Here is an 18794-nt window from a genome sequence, read left to right on the forward strand (position 1 = left end):
CTGGATTTTTTACTGTGAGTATAGATCAGAAATCTTCGGTAGGAATGGAGATCGGGGTCAACGGTCATCAGTTAGCAAATGACAGAAAAGAAGTAGAGTTGTCTCGGATGTCCAACTGGAAGGATAGCATCGTTAGTTGTCTTTCAGAGGTCCTAGTAAGCGGATAGATTTAGTATTTTATCAAGATCACTCGTCAATAATCCAAGATCAGTGATTTTCGGTTGAATTTATGGTTTCCTCATCAGTTAGTATCAGTTAATTATACAGTCAATTATCAATTCAGTTAGTCAACGTGTTTATCGGAGAGAAGTGACATTTAACAATCAGTGTAAATATCAAGTTCTCAACAACAAAAACTACCGTTTTTCTAAAAAAAAAAACTGCAAAATAGAAAAAACCGTCCTTGATATATTCGACAGCTCCAGGTCGTTCACAAAAATTCAAGCACGGGTTTTTTCTTGGATAGTTGAATTTTCCTGTTGTTCTATGTTTTGTTCCGTTTTCATTCATCTTTTGGTTTTCAACTCACGGATTTCTGTCTTCAACCTTGCCAAATTCAAGATTCAATACATCACCTAGTACATTACAGATTTATAAGGAGTTCTAGCATTCTCTTTATTTCATTGCTTTTTTGAAAGACAAAATAGTCACTTTAAAGGTACGTACTTGTCGTAGGTTTTTCTACAAAAATGGTAGTGTTTGTTTTTGGAGATTATTTCGCCCCTTATTTTAAGTGACGCAAGTTAAAAGTAGAATGGTTTGAAGTTTGAAAAATGACGATTTTTTATCTTCACGATGAAACCAATAACTTTCTGTCCGGATGTTAAAAATTCAAAATTCCAATTTCGAGATACCCTGCGAACTCAGTGCGTCTCTGTCTCACGTCCAGGTTCGTCTCTGTTGCTCTGGCAGGAACCAACGCAACACACACGAACTCTTGCGTGAGATGGAGATACACACTGCGTTGTACGATGATGCTGCGTACTCCGACAAGCTAGCATCAATTTCTAGAGAACTAATCAACTTATAGAGATCATTCAACGATCATATAATTCGTTATGGAATTCTGAATGATACGATGTTAGAATTGTCTCGATAAATTCTCAATAGTTTTCGAGATATTCGTACCCAAAGCTACGGTACTGTGTATATAATTGGCACATCGCCCATAGCTCCACGTGTGTGTGATTCACACACCGTCTCGTATCTTACTTATGCTATCCCAATCTCCACTCTAAACTTTACAGTCTAAAGCTTTCGCAAAAGCAACTTTTTGGCCGCCTATTTTTGCTTCCGAATGGAAGCCTTATATTCGATCGATTATTCGATAATCTCATTTCAATTCCAAGATATCTAGAAAAATTATATTTTTAGATCATGTGTGTGTGTATATGCAGGAAGATTCGAAATTTTGAAAATTAATTTTAAAAAAATTCTACGGAAATACATTAATTAATAGCATCATTAGCCTTTACTTTGATGCGTCGTTTCAGCTCGATCGGTCCAGTAGTTCCTGAGATATAGCAACTTTTGTAAATTTTTATTTTCCTCAATATTTCAAAAACTACTGCAAGGATTTAAATTTTTTTTTGCACATACTTGTCTCAGTGGGTCCAGCTATACCAATCGAAATATCTACATTTGTTCGAATGAAATTTCGTAATATCACCGTCGTTAGGTTTAATCATCGTAAACGTTGTGAACACGATAATTAAAAGCAAATAGAGATAGCGAGTTGAAATTTTGTACACTCGTAGCTCGCGTAGTATAAAATACTAGTATTTTCTATTTTGACATGCATGTATCTATTAAATGTTATATTACACCTTTTGCGTGAATGTATTTCCCTGAATATCCATGAACCACTCAATTTCATTTTTTTTTGGTTTTTTTTTGTCTTAATGACCAGTATACAAAACTCTGAAAATATGTCGAGAGGAGCACGGGGCAATAGATATTTCTGGATTTTTTACTGTGAGTATAGATCAGAAATCTTCGGTAGGAATGGAGATCGGGGTCAACGGTCATCAGTTAGCAAATGACAGAAAAGAAGTATAGACCATTTTTGAAGAATACCATCAGATGAATTTGGATTCTTGTCACAACTTAATTTGCAGATGAATAATGTAGCAACGTTAAGATAATGTATCAAATTAGTTTTCATTAGGTATCTCTTAGGTGATGGTAAATAACGAAATTTTCATATAGACTTTTTTGGAAGTTGTAAACCTGTGAGTAGCATAGAATTAGCGTAATTCAAAATAGAAATTGTGGATCATGCACTTACGTGTATAGACGAATCCGGTAGCTCGGTGTCGTGAGGTGGGGGCGGTACATACCTGTCTAAAAACTCTAGCCCATCTTCTGATCTTCTGATTTAACAGCCATCAGATGTCAAATTTCCGGGCGTTTTTCAGTCCATCTCAGATTATTACCTCATACTATTCCTAGTGCTTCTAACATTTTCTTCTGAAATCAATAATTTTCAACCACACTAAAAATAATATTGGAATTATCTGCCTTCACCACTTCGCAGTGAAATTAGTGCATTTCAAGATTTCATATCAATATTGAAATATGTCAAATCAAAAAACTATGCAGATGGGACACCTCCCAAATATGTACTGTCTAAAGAAGAGAATCCTGGAATATTGAGAAAACCTACAACTTACAGTGGACCCTAACTATTTCCTCAATAAAAATACGTCGATAACACATACTTGAGGCCAAGTTTTTCAAAGGCAGACTGCGCACTGTGTTCAGTATCTCGAAACTCATATACGCGATTATCATACGCGGAAAAGCGTTGGGTGTTACTCTACCCCCCCTTGAAAGAACAATAAAACTCACACAATTGCACGTTTATTGTCACACCAGTCAACGGAATCCATCAAATTACTTGACAACACATCGTGTACTGTGTGTTTATCTTTTTCCCATTTTGTGTTTCTCCTTTCGTTTCTCAAGTATTCACTTATCCCTACCCAATCCTACCAAGTTTGACGTGGCTTTTGGTACAACATTCTTGTCATTGCCAACCATCGACGACAAAAGAGTCGACTTTGTACCCTCGAACGTTTACGATTCAAATTGACTGATAGTGGGAGGGAGGAAGAAAATCTCAATCACGTGTAATTTCAGGGTGTTAACGTTTATTGAAAAATTTCATCTCAAAGTGAGTGCTCGTCAATTGAATGATGATTTATTTGTATAATAGTGACACGTTATGAGTGAATCTGAGGACGATGATTTCCAAATCGTTATAAAAATCTCGAGGTCTGTTGATATGATATTTTCTTACTTTTATCACTTCCCTCTGACCCATGGTGAAACGGAACGTTTAGTATCGTTGATAATTTGTAATTCGCTGAGTGGATTTTCAAAATTGTTATCTCATTTCGAGGGGATTTTCAAGGGCTTGAAAATGGAATTGGAATGGGTTGAATCGTATTCGATTCACCTCACCCCCGTTTCATCCTCCCAATTATTTGTTGATCAAATTGATAGGTTTTTTTTCCACTCTTGGATTCCTTATCCGTGTCCTCGAATTCTCTATTATTCCCTTTTGGTCAGAGTGAACAGTAAATATTGATGTTACACACACTGAAGCTTCGAGTGCTATGCGTGGTATTGTAGTTCGGTGAAATTAAAAGTGTTACTCGGTGGATTTAATGCTGCGTATGTTGGACTCGACCCCTTGATATTTTATTCTTTTTACATTTCATTGAAGCTAACCCTTTTTCACCCCCGGGCATCCTCGGGGTGTACAATAGATTGAAAATCATGAAAGGGAGGGGTGTCGCGACGTAGAAAGCGAAAGGGGGATGATGCAGAGGGTGGAGAGGACCATTTGCGTTTTGCGGGGTGGTGGGTCGGTGGGGGAGAGGGGTGTGGGGTGGAGTTTACCAATGGGAATTTCACACGAGCCCGGGCCAAGCCGTCACTCCCAATCGGGATGGATCGAAGTTGCGAGAAATTCACCAGCGGGTGGCATACGTGCCTTTCGCAAACCCGGAACACCAATTTTATCAATGACGAAGAATTTTTGCAATCTTTTACTTAGTCGCTTCGTTTTTGCGTCGGATAAGTCGCGCTGAAAAATTTCCAAGGACTTTTTCTCGGAATCTTTTACGACCAGTTCATGTTGGAATTTGAATTTTAAATTAACTCGTCAATTTTCAGTTGATTTCGACGTGCCGGATAAATCCGACAAGTTCGGCAGAGAGAATATCAATATTTTGTAATGATTTCATGTGACTGGTGTTCCATCAAATTTGGAAATCGATAATGCCTTTTAAATTGTCTCAAATCCTTTTGAATTTTAAAGGTAAAATAATCTTCTCTATGTCCGAATTTTTGGGATATTCGCAGGAAATTCACGAGAAAATTGCCGGGAATTCCGAAAAGATTTCACAAGTAGGAACTAAAAATTGAATTGGGGGGCAAATTTTGGAATGTTATCGTTGAGTGATGATGGAATTTTGAAGAAAAAGAGAGGAAAAATAGGGTCTTAGAATAGTGTTAAAATAATGTTCGCGATTCACTAGGTAGAATTGCGGATTACGGGGCCAATGACATAAAATAGTATACGAAACACGTGCGTAATGGATTTTTTGAGTGAGAGGTTGGTAGTCTCTGGTCGATACATGGCGGTGTTGCCGAGTGTGAAAGTCTCTTTCTGTGTTGTGCACGCGTCACCGCCACCGCCACCGCCACCGCCACAGCTACCGCTACCGCTACAGTCACCACCACCACCACTACCACCACCTCCTTCTCCTCCCTCACCTCCTCCACCTCCTCCACCTCCACCTCCACCTCCACCTCCTGGCCACCACTCTTTTCATTATTTTCCCGATGGCAAAAGTCTTGTCCCAGCTCTTCACAGACAATCCCTCATCAGACGGGTCAATAATGCTTCAGGGGTGTATTCATGCAACGAGGCAATTTTAGAAGATCTTTTCATGTGGATAAAGAGAGATGGAAGGAGCAGAAATAGCGTTTCTTTGAATTGAATAAAAAATATGGTTAACCTATATATTTTCCATATTCATAGCGAATATAAATGAAAAATTGTACAGATTAAAATCACTCGCACTGCCTTTGCCCCTTTAATGTCGGGGAAAAAAAAATAGTTATTTCGTCCAATGAATTTTCTTTCATCCGAGTTTTCCCTAGATAATGGAAGTAGAATAGATCTTTTCAATTAATTCACTATGAAATGTCCCTCGAATACCATTGACTATTCAAATGAAAAAAATAACTCTATTCCGAATGGAGACCATTATTCTCAATTTGTGTATGCAAATGCTATTTTTATCGTTGGACGAATGGGTCAATAGCAGTGCATCTGATGTCTCCGGGCGGTAACCAATCGATCTTTCTTTCTTGTTGATTATCGACTAGTCGCGTGGCGCCTGTCGAGGACGAGCTTAATACACACCAATAAATAAATTGAAACGTGTCACATTAGAAATGGACATATAGAGGAAGTGAAATACTCTTTTGCTTCTTCCTTTGTCTTTCTACCTACACGTTTGACCCACTTTGGCCTTTCAACTACTTTCTTTTCTTTATTTACATTTTATTATCTCAATACTCTTTGCTTATTCAGCCGTTTCACGAGTTTCATATTTTAACACATGGAAAAATTGATGTATTGATTTGTTGATCTTCTGGAAAAATGTCACTTTCTCCCTCAAACATTGTAGATCAACCCCGGACAACAGGGCGAAAAAAAAAATTTTTTTGTTCTTGTGTTTGTATGTTTGTAGGAATTTTATTATCCTCTATAAAGAAAATCCATGACAAATCAATCATTGGATGATGGAAAAATTTAATTTTAGAACAATGTCAATTTCATTTTTGCATCTTTCATATTTTTTTAATGCTTTTTCTATCTCTGGGAAATTCGATTTTGAAGGGATAAAAAATTATCATTGTAAAAAAAACATATAGCATGCCTATATACTCCATACAAAACATACGTTTTATATATTTTCTAATACAAGGAAAAATTAGATATTTAGATATTTGTCCGAAGATTCTCGAAGATGAAATTTTTCCATGTGACTTTTCGATGAAAATTTCCAAAAAATTTCACTGATGTTTCGTGGAATTTTTGAATGATCGGAATGGCAATAGCTGTTGGTGGGATTGAAAGTGGAGATATAAATGGAAAATAGCTGTGAGATGAGGATTTGACAATATATTGGAGGCCAGTAATACCAACACACAGATTGTGAAGAGAAGGGTGTGGACTGTGGATGCAAGTCGCACTTGCAACAGGTGGGCATTAGGTGGCAGCCGCCGATTGTTTCTCTCAGGATGGGAGACCCATCTGGACCCCAGTCTCACCCGCGGACGTGATCAGCTTCTTCGAGAGCCACGACTTCCCCTCATCTCCACCTCTTATCACCCAATTCCCTCCTCCACCCATATGGTCAAAAATTTCTTGAAATTACAGTTGTAGTGTCACCTAAATTTCCATATTAATCACATGAATTCCCCTTCAATTGAAAACGTTTATTAAATTTTATTCGTTTCTATTTTCAATGAATCATGATCAAATTTTCAGACTCATCATGAAAATACGTCAAATCTCGTTAATTTTTCATTTGATTGTACATGGAGAAAATTAATTACGTATGTCAAGTCAATTTAACACAGTCAATTAATTAACGAGTAATTAATTTTATCAGTGAAAGAATTCTGCAGAAATTTTCTGTCACCTCGTTGTCAAAAATTTCATGGTCCCTCGTCAGTCCCACTCAACGCCTTCTGGAAATCTGTCCCTTGAATTTTTCCATTTCACGTTCTGATATATATTCATGTAAAGGAAAGAAAAAAAAATGTCAAGGAAATCGTAGGCTCTCTTTACGAGGCGATAAATATGGGGGAACAGAAAGGGGAGGAATATCCTTGACTAATATTGCCAAGCACATATTCTATTTTATTGTTGGCGAAAATATTGTGTATTTATTATTCAGCGGGTATATTCTAGCATTAAGACACGTTCGTTTGCATTCTATGACGCACGTACTCGGCGGCTTTGAGCACTTGTAAAACATCGAAACTTTACTTCATTTAACCTAATCGATTAATTTCAATAAAAATTTTCATACACTCAGCGATAAAAATTAAAGCTAAGGTTACTGAAATTGATTGATTGCCGTTGTCAAGCCTCAAAATTTTTTTTACAAATCAATTTTTATTCCCAGTGCATTGAAATAGTTTCTATTACACTCGACAAGTCTCGTTATCCATCAAGTGAAGGTTTTGCGTAATACCGAGAATCAGAGCCAATTGAACGTAGAGTCAAATTACTCGTGGCTCATTCCAATAGATCTAGGAGAGATGCACCATCTTCCTCTAGATCACACCCCCACAGCAACTTTTTCCTCATCGTGGCCAATTTTTTCCTCCCTTTTTTTAGCGAATTCTTCGGTGCGTCTATTATACTCTCCCGTTACCAAGTACTCCACCACTGATAAGGTCAAAAGAGCATCGTCCTCTCGTGTCGACGTTCGTCGTCAGGGCGACGGCCTCAAGTGGCATTCTTCAATTTCTATCTTTTCCTTTCGTTTCTATTCTCCCTGATTTTTCCACCTGCCCTACGATTTTAATTCATCCTCAGTGACTGCTAATGTACAAATGCACTATCTCACCGACGAACATTGCAACAGGACTGACGAATCCAACCCCAACCTATTCCACTCGGTGAATTGGTGGTTGATGTTTGGATGTCTGAGTCTACAGAAAATCCCTCGTCAAACATTTATTCGTTAGTCATTGAGCATTGTCGTGGTAAAGTGCTCGTTGTTTAATCGACATGACTGACCCTCGTTAATTGACGTCACTGACAATTTAACAATACGTTATCGTCTTATTCGCCCGTAAAAATCCCCTAATGACACGATTAATCATTTTCACAGAATAAGAAAGGATTATGAATATTTAAAAAAAAACCGGTTTGAAAACCTAACGATTATTTCCTAAGAATAACAAAGGTGTAAATGAAAGCATGAAATTGAATTATAAGGTTTTCGAAAAATATCTAACATCGATAATGTAAACAATCTGTAAATTCCCATTCAGTTTTCAACAATTAAATAATAATTCTGAAAATCCCAAGCGATGCTCTCATTAGGTAATTACCGACTCATAATTAAATAATCATAATTGCGGTTCATTGTTTACGTAATTACAATGAGCGAACCCTTAGAACTGATTTGAAGCCTGTCAATGTCCATGATACCTAGGACATTTAATTATAACGAAGAGAAAGAATAAAAATCGTTGCATTGTTGCACTCAATTCGAAATATCACCACATATTAATAATTCCCGTCAATAAAATCACTTCATAGTTTTTTTTTAATCTGTTTCAGGTAAAGAATCACGATAAACTTATAATTGAGAAAGAAAGTCGATAGAAGTCGAACAACAAGCAAGTACTTAAATAATTCAGTGAATCGCATTAAGGACAGACAACGATAAGTAAGAATCCACATTTTAGATAGAAATCGAAACCCCTCGTGAGCATTTTATGCACGAGGCGGTGCACGTATAGATAAGGTTTAACTCTTAGCTGTATTGACTGACCCCGACTGTAAGAAAACACGCCATTACTTCCAACTGGGGGTCAATAAATGTCCAGAAATATCCAGAAGTCAGAGAGATTTACAATTTGCATGAGGCAAAAATACCAAACACGGGATCCACCATTTTTACTTCACTGGAGCAAAATTCTTCAATAAAATTTATCCCGACATTCAGCAATCGTTTGACCAATCGCCACATTTTATTTTTCAACTACTCTCTGAATTTCCAAGTGAATAGTTACTAAAGTGGTAGTCTCCAATTTTTTGAAATGGTGAAATTTTATGGTCTTGTTCTCCTTATTATGAGAATGGAAGCATTTGGAGGGGAGGGTACTTCATGAGAAATTTGTTGGTCAGAGTGTAGGGGCTGTTTGAGGGGTGAATTTAGTAAATTATTTGTTAGTATTATTGAGGAATGAGCTATTTGTTTTTCTCGGTTGTGGATAAACTAATTGAGCCATTGCGTGCAATGAGGTGGGCGGCAAGTGTGCAGAGACTTTACCTAGATGCTGCAATTGATGGCCTTTAATATGAGCGATTCTCAGCATGAATAACACATCAATAGCGATTCACGTTGCCTCCTCTCACCAGTTAGTTTTCCAAAGGCCATATTCAACCACTTGGTTTAACTCGTGCGAAACCCACTGGGCGCCATGTAGAGACAGTACACCGCAAACTAATCATCCTTCCAATCGACATTTTCCATTTTTCCACACCCTCTTGCAGTAGTTGCTGAATCGATCGTCATTAAAGCTCGCTTATCTCACGGCTTGTCTTCGAGGGGTCATAATCTCACGCCTCGAGCCCATTTTCTTCACTTTTTTTTTGCCACTCAATCTGACAGCTCATCATTTCAAAATTCATTATTTTAATATCGGAGAAAATGAAATATCAAACAATATCAAGAAAAATCCGTTTTCTATTTGATATCCATGAAAAATGGCTTTTCATCTGATCCCATCATCTACAATTGATAAATTCAATAATACAAATTCTAAAATACAATATATTATACTCAAATACACGGAAAATTATTCCACTCTTAATTTTCTAAGAGTTAATGAATTTTTCCTCGGCGTAATAAATCTTTTCTCTGCATAATCGTAGAAGTAAACCTGAACTGAAGTAATCTATTCAATTAATCTTCCACTATAATTGAATTTCGGAGCACGAATCTATTGAGCGCACATTGCAGTGATCGTCAAAGAGACCAGCCCCCGATAGTTTCTTCAAAGGGTTGGACTTGTGTAGAAGAGCAATGATGAGGGGTTGAAGGGAATTGGAGTTGTGAGGGGAAAGGGCTTAAAACGTGTCATAAATTAGGATCGCTCTAAGCGACACAGTTGGTAACTTCTTACAGTCTCAGTGGGTGGTAAACCGGACGTATGCCTCCACCCACTCTTTATCATTCCTCTGTCTTCTCTATTTTTATTCGTACACTCTGCAAACTTTATGGTACGTTTGCACATGCGACTGGGTCATGTGTTTGTATTGTCAACAAGAAATCGCACATTTCCGTTTGTAGGTAGAGCGCAAGGTGTGGAAATTTCCAATTCTCACACGAATCTCAATATTTGGGGAAGATGTCATTCTTGCGCCATAAGATATTTATACCTTTAAATACCTTTGGCCCATTTTCAATTAGAAAGTGTCGAGTGATTAGTGCAAGGATTAATGGATTGAAGTTCTCACCTAAAAGTTTGAATGCACTTGCGTGTTTTTATAGTTTTGCCGTTTTATTGGAATTCCTGTCAATTTCTTCATTTAAATAAAGAAGCTGTTTGATGAAAAGTCGAAATTTTCGGTAAATACGTCCTTGAACTTGTAATTCGTTAATAGCTCAGTGTAAGTTTGTATAGAATATTCAGATTTTCATTGCAATATTCAGTTGCATCAGTTGAATTTCATTAATTATACTTTTTCCATTCATGTCGGCTGCTTATTAAACTACCGATACGACAAAAATATTCCACGATGGATAAATAAAATGGAATAGTTGAGAAGCCTTGAGTTATCACTTGATAACGCCCATTCCCATTTTCCCCCCAGAAATAGCGACCTTGTAAATAAAATGTGCCATCGATAGCGAGACATTTCATCGGCATGGCTGTCTCCTCGTCTCTTGTTTTCAATCAACAGAACGGAAAATGTCCCGAGCTGTTTGATAGACGATGGACATCATAATGAGGGAGACAAGAGCGGAAACGCCGAGACATTGGGTGTTTTGACATCGCTCTTGATAATACGTGTCGAGAGAGAAAATGAAAGATCCATGTTTACGTCAATTCAGAGGGAAATATTCATTTATATAGGTCATCCGTGGTATCATTCATTATATTACTATTGTCTTCATGTTCATCAATCTCTTCTTCATGGAGTTCACCTGAAATCGGGGTATTTTCGGGGTATACGAAATTTTCAATTGTCAGTGTTGAACGTGAAAGTAGTCAATTTTATACCCAACGCCTGTTCCAAGAGCTCAGAACCAGCACTACGTACTCAACGAGGTCAATGACCTCACCTGGATATAATACCTGACTCGAGACGCGGCCGCGCGTTCGCGCCTTCGCCTCACCATTATAGAGGTGCCTCTTGTCCTTTTTCCTTTTTTTCGCCTCCTTCTCGCACTTCAACTTATTTATTATTCTCCCTCTAACTTTCCTTCGTTCCCATACACCCATTGACTTTGTTAAGTACTCAAAAATCAAATCAGTCAATTACCGTTTGATCGGATATATCCATTCTCAAATAGTAAGACAATTATTCAAAGAGATATTACGTTTTTGAGGTTCTTTGAATTATAAAGTGATTTATTGGAATGAGCAAAATAATTAATTAATTTCTTTGAATATGTTCTGTATATATTAGCTGTATAAATTCTGCGTATTGCTTTTAGCCTGTGTGGTCTGTATGCAGAAATATTTATGCTATATATGACGTCACAGAATACCATGGAAGAGGCTCATGGTACTTCGATATTTTCTTTATGATTCGTTAGTTCCTCTCCGGATATTGGCGTGAACAGATCGTCTAAATAAATGCTCAACTCCAGCTCATGTTTTGTGTTTTTGGCGTTACATTTATTGATGATTGTCTGATCCCATATGCAAATATGATTTGATAATGTTCTCTCGGTAGAATTTATTCATTACTTTCCATGTAGCTTGGATCTTATAGTGTATATTGATGTCACTCACGGTTTTAGTTTTCTGATTACTGAAAAATCAAATTAGCCAATTGCCATTTGACCAGGTATATTTCCTCAAATGCGATTGGCTAATCAATCAATATTGATGGTTGAATAGGTAGTGGAGAATGGGGAATATTGTTGTAATTTATAGAATTAATGAAATTCCTATGGGAATTCAATTTTATCGGCGAATCTCTATGAAATCGCGAGAATGCCGAGAAATAATTCTGGGGCAAATGAATTTTCCGATTGGGATTCTCTGCATTTTCTCTTAATTTTTTCACGAAAAAGAAAGGGCTAAATTGATAAATTCCGGTAAATTTCACTGCAATTGTCACGGCAGTCGATTTAATCCCAAATATTAATCTGAAAAACAATATGAGTTCTCCATGTTTTCATGAATTATCATTTATTAAAAGAGAAACGCGCATTATTTCGCGGAACAGAAATTTCTATCCCAATGGCATCTGAATACCTTACGGAACAATGAATGGAAAAAAATGATATCATGAAAAGGTGGCAGAATAATTATGAATACGTATCCGTATGGCAACTGGGTCGCACTAGGTGAATTCACATGCGTCGGGGAGAAACAACTAATGCAAAAAAAAAAAAATACGAGTCGTGTACGTAACATCGCTGTCACAATTGCATCTTCCACTGGTACACCGGAAATCCACCGGGCGCTATATCTCGGTGAAAAAATCTATCTCCCACCTGAAAGCCAAATCCACGGGCATTGCAATAACATCCTATTCCGCATGCACTTTTTTGTTCTCTCTCCCACTTCAATTTTCCCGGCTCTTAGTCGTTTTTTTTCAATGGCGCAATGTCTCATTCACGAATCGAATGAAAATTCGATTTCCTAGAATTTCCTATCAAAATTCCTCGCCCAATTTACAACTGACGCGAATCAAATACAATCTAATTCCACTCGCGTTTTTAGATATTTGGCAATATATTTCAGTGATAGATGAAACTGCTCTACAGTGACAAAAATCGTGGATAATGGAGTTAATTTCCATTTACACAGCACTCGAAATTGATTTCGCTTTAAATTTCTGCATGAATATATTCTGCAATAATTTTCCTGAATTTTCAATCCACTGAAAATACCGGGAGATGCATTGTAATGGATGGGCTTTGATTGAAAAATCAATTATCATTTGACACAACTTTCAAATTCACATAATTAAAATGGAAGTTTGGTATGATTGTATTCTCCCGAAAGTAATGAATAACTAGAGTTTTCAAAGTTTTACTTGAATCAAGCAAATCCCATCGAATTACCCAACGCAATGTGTAACTCTTTTTCCCAACCGTTTCGTTTACTCCCAACTCCGTTGACACCGCACTCCCATACACTCGTCAAATCACTCCTCACAATTGCCTCCCACTGTCCCCCTTCCCTCCATAAATAGTAAACCCATAGGTATTGCAAAGTACGCCTGGGTGAGCGTGGAGAAATCGTTAGCAAACTGGGAAAATAAGGTGGAGAAATAGATAGGATTGAGCCAGAAGAAAGATCTCCATCCAAAGTCCTCTCAACTTGTCTCTCAAGCATAAATAAAGAGCCAACTGTATCTCCAACCGTGGAGGCATCATCCTCATCTCATCTTGACATCCTCCAAGGCTCATAATTTTTTATCCCCGCTATTCCTCATCCAATAGCTCGGGTTCTAGCTTCACTGGAAAAATTACTCGATATTTTCCTCCTACTCCGTAACCAGCCAGAGATCCTTCAATTTATTCCCACTTTTTATCATTTCTTCAGGATTTTTTTTTCTGTTCTTTCATCAGAATTTCTAGATCCATCTCCCCAGGTGACTCACCGTGAAGGAATAATCTCGTGACGATGGTAAAGTGCATAAACATGAGGAATCAGGGCCGTCGTGCCTCGTAACAACTCACTACCGTTATTCCATCCTCTCTCATTTGATCCTTTTTGTCTACTGTCTCACTTGCCTGTTGTCTTTCAAAATCCATATCTTCATCTTTTAGGCTTTCCTCCTACTTTCTTAGGAGCTATTTCATCAGTTTATCTTTATGGGGCTCCAGGCGTTTCATTTATCTTTAGTTCAGACTGTTCTGAGAATTTTACAGTAATATATCTGAAAATAACAAAGATAGCAGAATTTTTGGGCTTACCTTTTCTGTAAACTTCAAGTTGTTCTGTAAAAAAAGGTCCTGACGACAATGTTGATATTTTCCTATAGTTAAGGATAGTCTCATCTCTTTTTCATACTCCGATATTGAGTTATTACTCTTGAAATTTCTCAGTCTGTTGATTTCTGTAATGAGATTGTAAAATTGCTGCCTTTGAGATATCAACGAACGTTTGCTATTTAAAATAAATAAGATAATAAATTTCTACGATGAATGGTTACTTTTACAAATAAATGGAAAATTTAAAAGTGTCGATAATAATTGTTCTAAAATTTGAAGAGCTTGAAATCCAAATAAAATAAAATTCATACCCCAATTTCATAATTTCCTCGGTAATGGTCCCCAGTGTGTGAAAAAAAAAATGAAACCGAACGGACGTAAATAAAAAAAATAGTTAAACTTCTATCCGCGTACTGTAGATAACTCATGCAGCATTTAGCGTCCGGTTTTGGTAGTGTATGTTTCAAAAAGTACTTGGACTGGATTAACCGGATGCACTGATCCGGACAGGTGATACTGTCGTCCATGGTCAGTGATGTTACCTCCAATGAATTATCTCCACTCAGTTAATCAGAACGAATGCGAAGGAAGAATAAAAAAGAATCAAAAATTTTCACCGAGGTGGAACATAAATAACAAAATAACAAAAATATCGGGAACACCGTAATTTATATTCACCAAGCTGATAAACACGTTTTATATCGAGATTTTCTGTCCACTCATCTCTGATATTCCATCAGTTCTTGCTAATTGTTGGCTGTCCCCAACGTTGAGGGTATTGATGGTGTTGATGGTGAGTCAGCGTTTGTTATTGTCTCTAGGTTGAAAAACCTTTTTTATTGTGAAATTGTACCGTTAGGTATTTCTGGTTATTCTGTCGATTCTATTCAACTGTAGTTTAAACTCAATTCCATCGGCTCACTACCTAGTCGGCACTCAACTTTTCCTCGGTTTTATTTAATTTAATTTTTTTTTACCTTTTATTGAAACTCCTCCCTAACTATAACGGAACTACTATGCGACATGTAAAGTAATCGAGTGTATTACCTCTTGGGTTTGGCCTCGAACCCACGCAGTACACCTTTACTGTTGATTTTCTTTCGATAAGACATGGCCACGAAGTGAGAGATAATATCCTGTCAGGGTCTCTCGTGGTGATCAGGAACAAAGGGAGTCCATTATTGAAAATTTCATTTCATGGACTCGTCATTTTTAGGCCTCTCTAAATTTTATTTGCACCGTTAAAAATCCACTTTTTTTTTTAATCCAAAAAATCCCCTTGCATGTTTATTATTCTAAATTTAAAGTCTATTTAAATCAGATGAAATTGATGGGAGAATTCTCGAGTTACTTTGAGTGAAATTGAAAATTTGGAAAGATCCAATGATTTTTTATGGGAAATTTTTACGAGTTCCAAGTTCTTTCTATTTTTACTATAGTTATTTTCTGTGGTACACAATGGGCATCTTTCACTGCTAGAATTCTCTTGATTTTTTAGCGAAATGTGAAATTCAAGGAATCCTTTTCCTCTGAATGAAACTCAATGTTTTCTCTACGTGACTACTACAGAAAATAAAATCAATTCCATTTGATTTATACCGCAAACATGTGTGTGACTGGTTTCGTGTCAGTGTGAAGGTGCAATTGAATGCTTCAGGTTGAATTCTGATTGCTAGCTCTGGGGCTATTGCAAACGAGCTAATTGATTTAGACATAGTTATGATCGAGTAACTGTGGTGGTAACGACTTTCATTTTGTTGTGCAAAATTGCACTGAAATTTCAAGCGATTTCGCAATTGAAAATACCGTTCTCACCTTCCTGCTGCCCAAAAATATTTACTTTCACTGAAATTCCAAACTTCATGATCGTTCCCCCTAAAATTCACTTGAAATATTCATTCTGCGTATTCAAACTTATTATAAAACAGTCCAACCAAATCTATAAGCATATTAATATTTTCAACTCATTGTCATTAAGAGAGAATGATAAGAATGCAGGAAGAGATGATCAGCGAGAAAATAAAAATGTCAACCTCTCAATGTTTCCGGAAAGTTTAAAAACTGATATCTTTTTAAAATAATGGATGAATGCTCATCAATTAAATTTGAAAATACCTATAAAAAATAGCAAAGCGTAAAAAACGGTAAGGAAAAATTTGCATAATTGGTAATTTCGTAAAAATTTCGCAAATTCTGAAATTTCCATATTTAATCTCCATGAAGAGGTTGGGAAAGGAAAAAAGGGAACTCCCACTCAGAGACAAAAAAAAACCAGTTATTTATGAATTCTGACCTTCGCCCTTTGAAAGCCCCTGCCAAGAGTTTTTACGAGGTGCGAACGTTGGTAAGACATAATGCCATGGTGTCTGAACCCATGAAATAGTGGAGAATACAGAAGGATTAATTCACAGAGGTATGGAAATGTATCGCCGTGAAATTTGAGTGAGAGGGACGTACAGGTGGATAAAAAGGTGCAAAAGGTGCCGCTCTGTTGCCAAATCTATAAGCCGCTCGTTCTCCATTCAGTTGCCTATTATTTCTGCTTCCCCAGTTTCACTTCTCGTTTTCGCCCATTCCCATCTTCAATAACGGCTCGATGTGTCTGTCTTTCTTTAACTGCTCTGCGTTTTATTTCAATTTCTATTCCAAAAGTAGAATGAAGACAACGGAATAGAAGAACGAGACAAAAGAAACAACGACTGTTTGGACGTGGCAATTGCAGGAAGTCCCTCTTTCCTGCCTTTTACATCTCAGGACAATTGTCCAACTACATAATGTTCACTCGCTCTATTTTTTTACTTGGGAATCCCTAGAAATTAAAATGTCACATTGTCGAGTTGTCAGTGTCTCAATTATTCGATTCAATCGATCGATTATCCATTTTATCTTGGTTTGAGGAACTCAAAGGGAAAGGAAAACATAAGGGAAATTATCAGTTGCAGTAGTCAATTAGTACTTCTACAGAAACTATTAAATTTTAACTGAACACAATTTTTATACAGTCAAACGAAAATTTTCCCATTTTTTAATGCCAAACTACTAATATAAAATTGGAAATTAATTGAAAGATATTGTCTTGATTTTTAGAAATTTGGAATTAGTGATCTGAAATTCACAATAACCATCGACTTGTTACTGCATCTTCAATTACGAAATTTTGCAACAAAAACTTGGAAGAAGTGGATCGGAAATTACAGCAAACAAATTTTCACGGCATATAGTTAATTCATCCTGTTCTAAACCCCCATTTAAATGAACAAAATAAAGTGCACGTGTATCGAATTTTCAATAATTTCGTGCATATTATTCCCAGAAAGCCGACAAAACCTATCAGGACTCAATGCCGAAGAAAAATGCTGAGAGATTGCTCGTCTTTCGTAAACGTCCTTCGCAAGGTTAAAAACTGACTCGACATTAATTCTTGAGTTTTATGACTAATGCAATTACAATCCCAAAAGTAGCTGTCGTATACGATAAACCTTCTAGCCACGTCATCCTCATGATTTTAAAACAAGCTATATACACATATATACATATATATATATATATATATATGTATAAGGAGGCGCCTCCGTATTAGTCTGAATTGCCCAAAAAAAAAATTAAACTCTATCAAACAGGAGATGCCATCATACTTCAATCATTATACCGTAAAAGTGAACGGGTAACGAACATAATTTTTTCAAATTCTAATCGAATTCAAAACTTTATATAAAATAATTTTTGTCAAAATGTCTGACACACCCCGAAATTTCTAGTTTCACAAAACCACTGTTTTTGCAAATACTCCCGAAACTTTGGGAAATGGCAAACCTTTCGTGATTAACTTTTTTGGAGCTCTTAATTTTCTCTACAAAAAAACTGAAGACAAAAATTCTATTATTTCTCTTTAAATTTCCAAGATATTTTCCATAAACTCATGGAAGAGACCAGTCGACTTCTCGTTTAATCACGGAACCACTGAATTGAAATGGAAGGACAAGAATGTTGAATTTTCAATGAATTCAAATGAACTGAGATATTATAAGAGCAGACGTAAGAGGTTTGAAGATTTTTGGTAGTAAACTGGACGTACTATTTGATTTTCTCCTGGCAACACAGCGACTCTGTCCTGTGCATGATCTTGTGTAATCAATCTTCTCTTACGTGTAGCTCAGGGTATATTCCACTACCCATTGTACCAGTGGCTTTGTAACCAGCGGTAGAATACACACACTAGGCGTAGGAGATAACCTACGCCTAAAGGAGAAGAAAACCTTCGTGGGGCCTACAAGACAACGCTCCACTCTCCCAAGAATAACAACAAAGAAAGGGGTACAATGGGAAAGAGCTCGAAGAGTAAAGAATGGAAGAGTGCAAAAAGAGGAAATCTAGGCTCCACAAAAACTCTATTGAAAATAAACCCGGGAAAACGAAATGGGGAAGTGTCTGAAATTTTCTGGAAATCCAAATTATCGTCAGGTTGGTTATTCATAAAATGGGAACATCAATTCTAGCTCATGTCGCAATTCGACTCATCACCCAATGCATTCTATGATATGCATGAACATTTTATTACAAACAGATACTGTAAAAAAAAAAACTCATCTAATATTTTTATTCTTTGAAATTTCATGATTTTACAGTACACCCAAAAGAACCTTAGATTAACGAGAAACTGAAAAATTAATCCAAAAATGATACCGTGAGTTTGAAAAATTTGAAAGCCTTCGCTCGATGGTTGACTAAAATATCTGTCGATACATGTGCGGAAAAGTGTTTTTTCTCAAGCGTGAACCCGAGATAACGATAAAATATCCCAGGAAATTTCATCTAAAAATTCTCGATAGTGAAGGAACA

General features: G+C 36.7%; 1 protein-coding gene and 1 long non-coding RNA gene across 4 annotated transcripts in view; one reads left to right on the forward strand and one right to left on the reverse strand.

Annotated features, from left to right (window-relative positions):
- The window catches only part of LOC105264440 (uncharacterized), a 5975-nt gene extending 3057 nt beyond the window's left edge, over positions 1-2918 (reverse strand). The window contains exons 1-3 of one of the 3 annotated variants that reach the window (XR_891994.1): positions 2673-2918; positions 2288-2469; positions 10-115 (exon numbers count right to left, since the gene is read on the reverse strand). This is a non-coding gene — a long non-coding RNA (uncharacterized lncRNA). Of the gene's footprint in view, positions 1-9; positions 153-2287; positions 2470-2672 lie in introns of those variants that run through there. The other 2 variants (XR_891995.1, XR_891996.1) reach the window with 2 other exon arrangements.
- Positions 1-18794, forward strand: part of spen (split ends) — a 79879-nt gene that overhangs the window by 29783 nt on the left and 31302 nt on the right. The gene's annotated exons all lie outside the window — the stretch shown is intronic.

Source organism: Fopius arisanus, unplaced genomic scaffold (genome assembly GCF_000806365.1).
Source record: "Fopius arisanus strain USDA-PBARC FA_bdor unplaced genomic scaffold, ASM80636v1 scaffold00021, whole genome shotgun sequence".
In the NCBI taxonomy this organism is placed as follows: Eukaryota; Metazoa; Arthropoda; class Insecta; order Hymenoptera; family Braconidae; genus Fopius; species Fopius arisanus.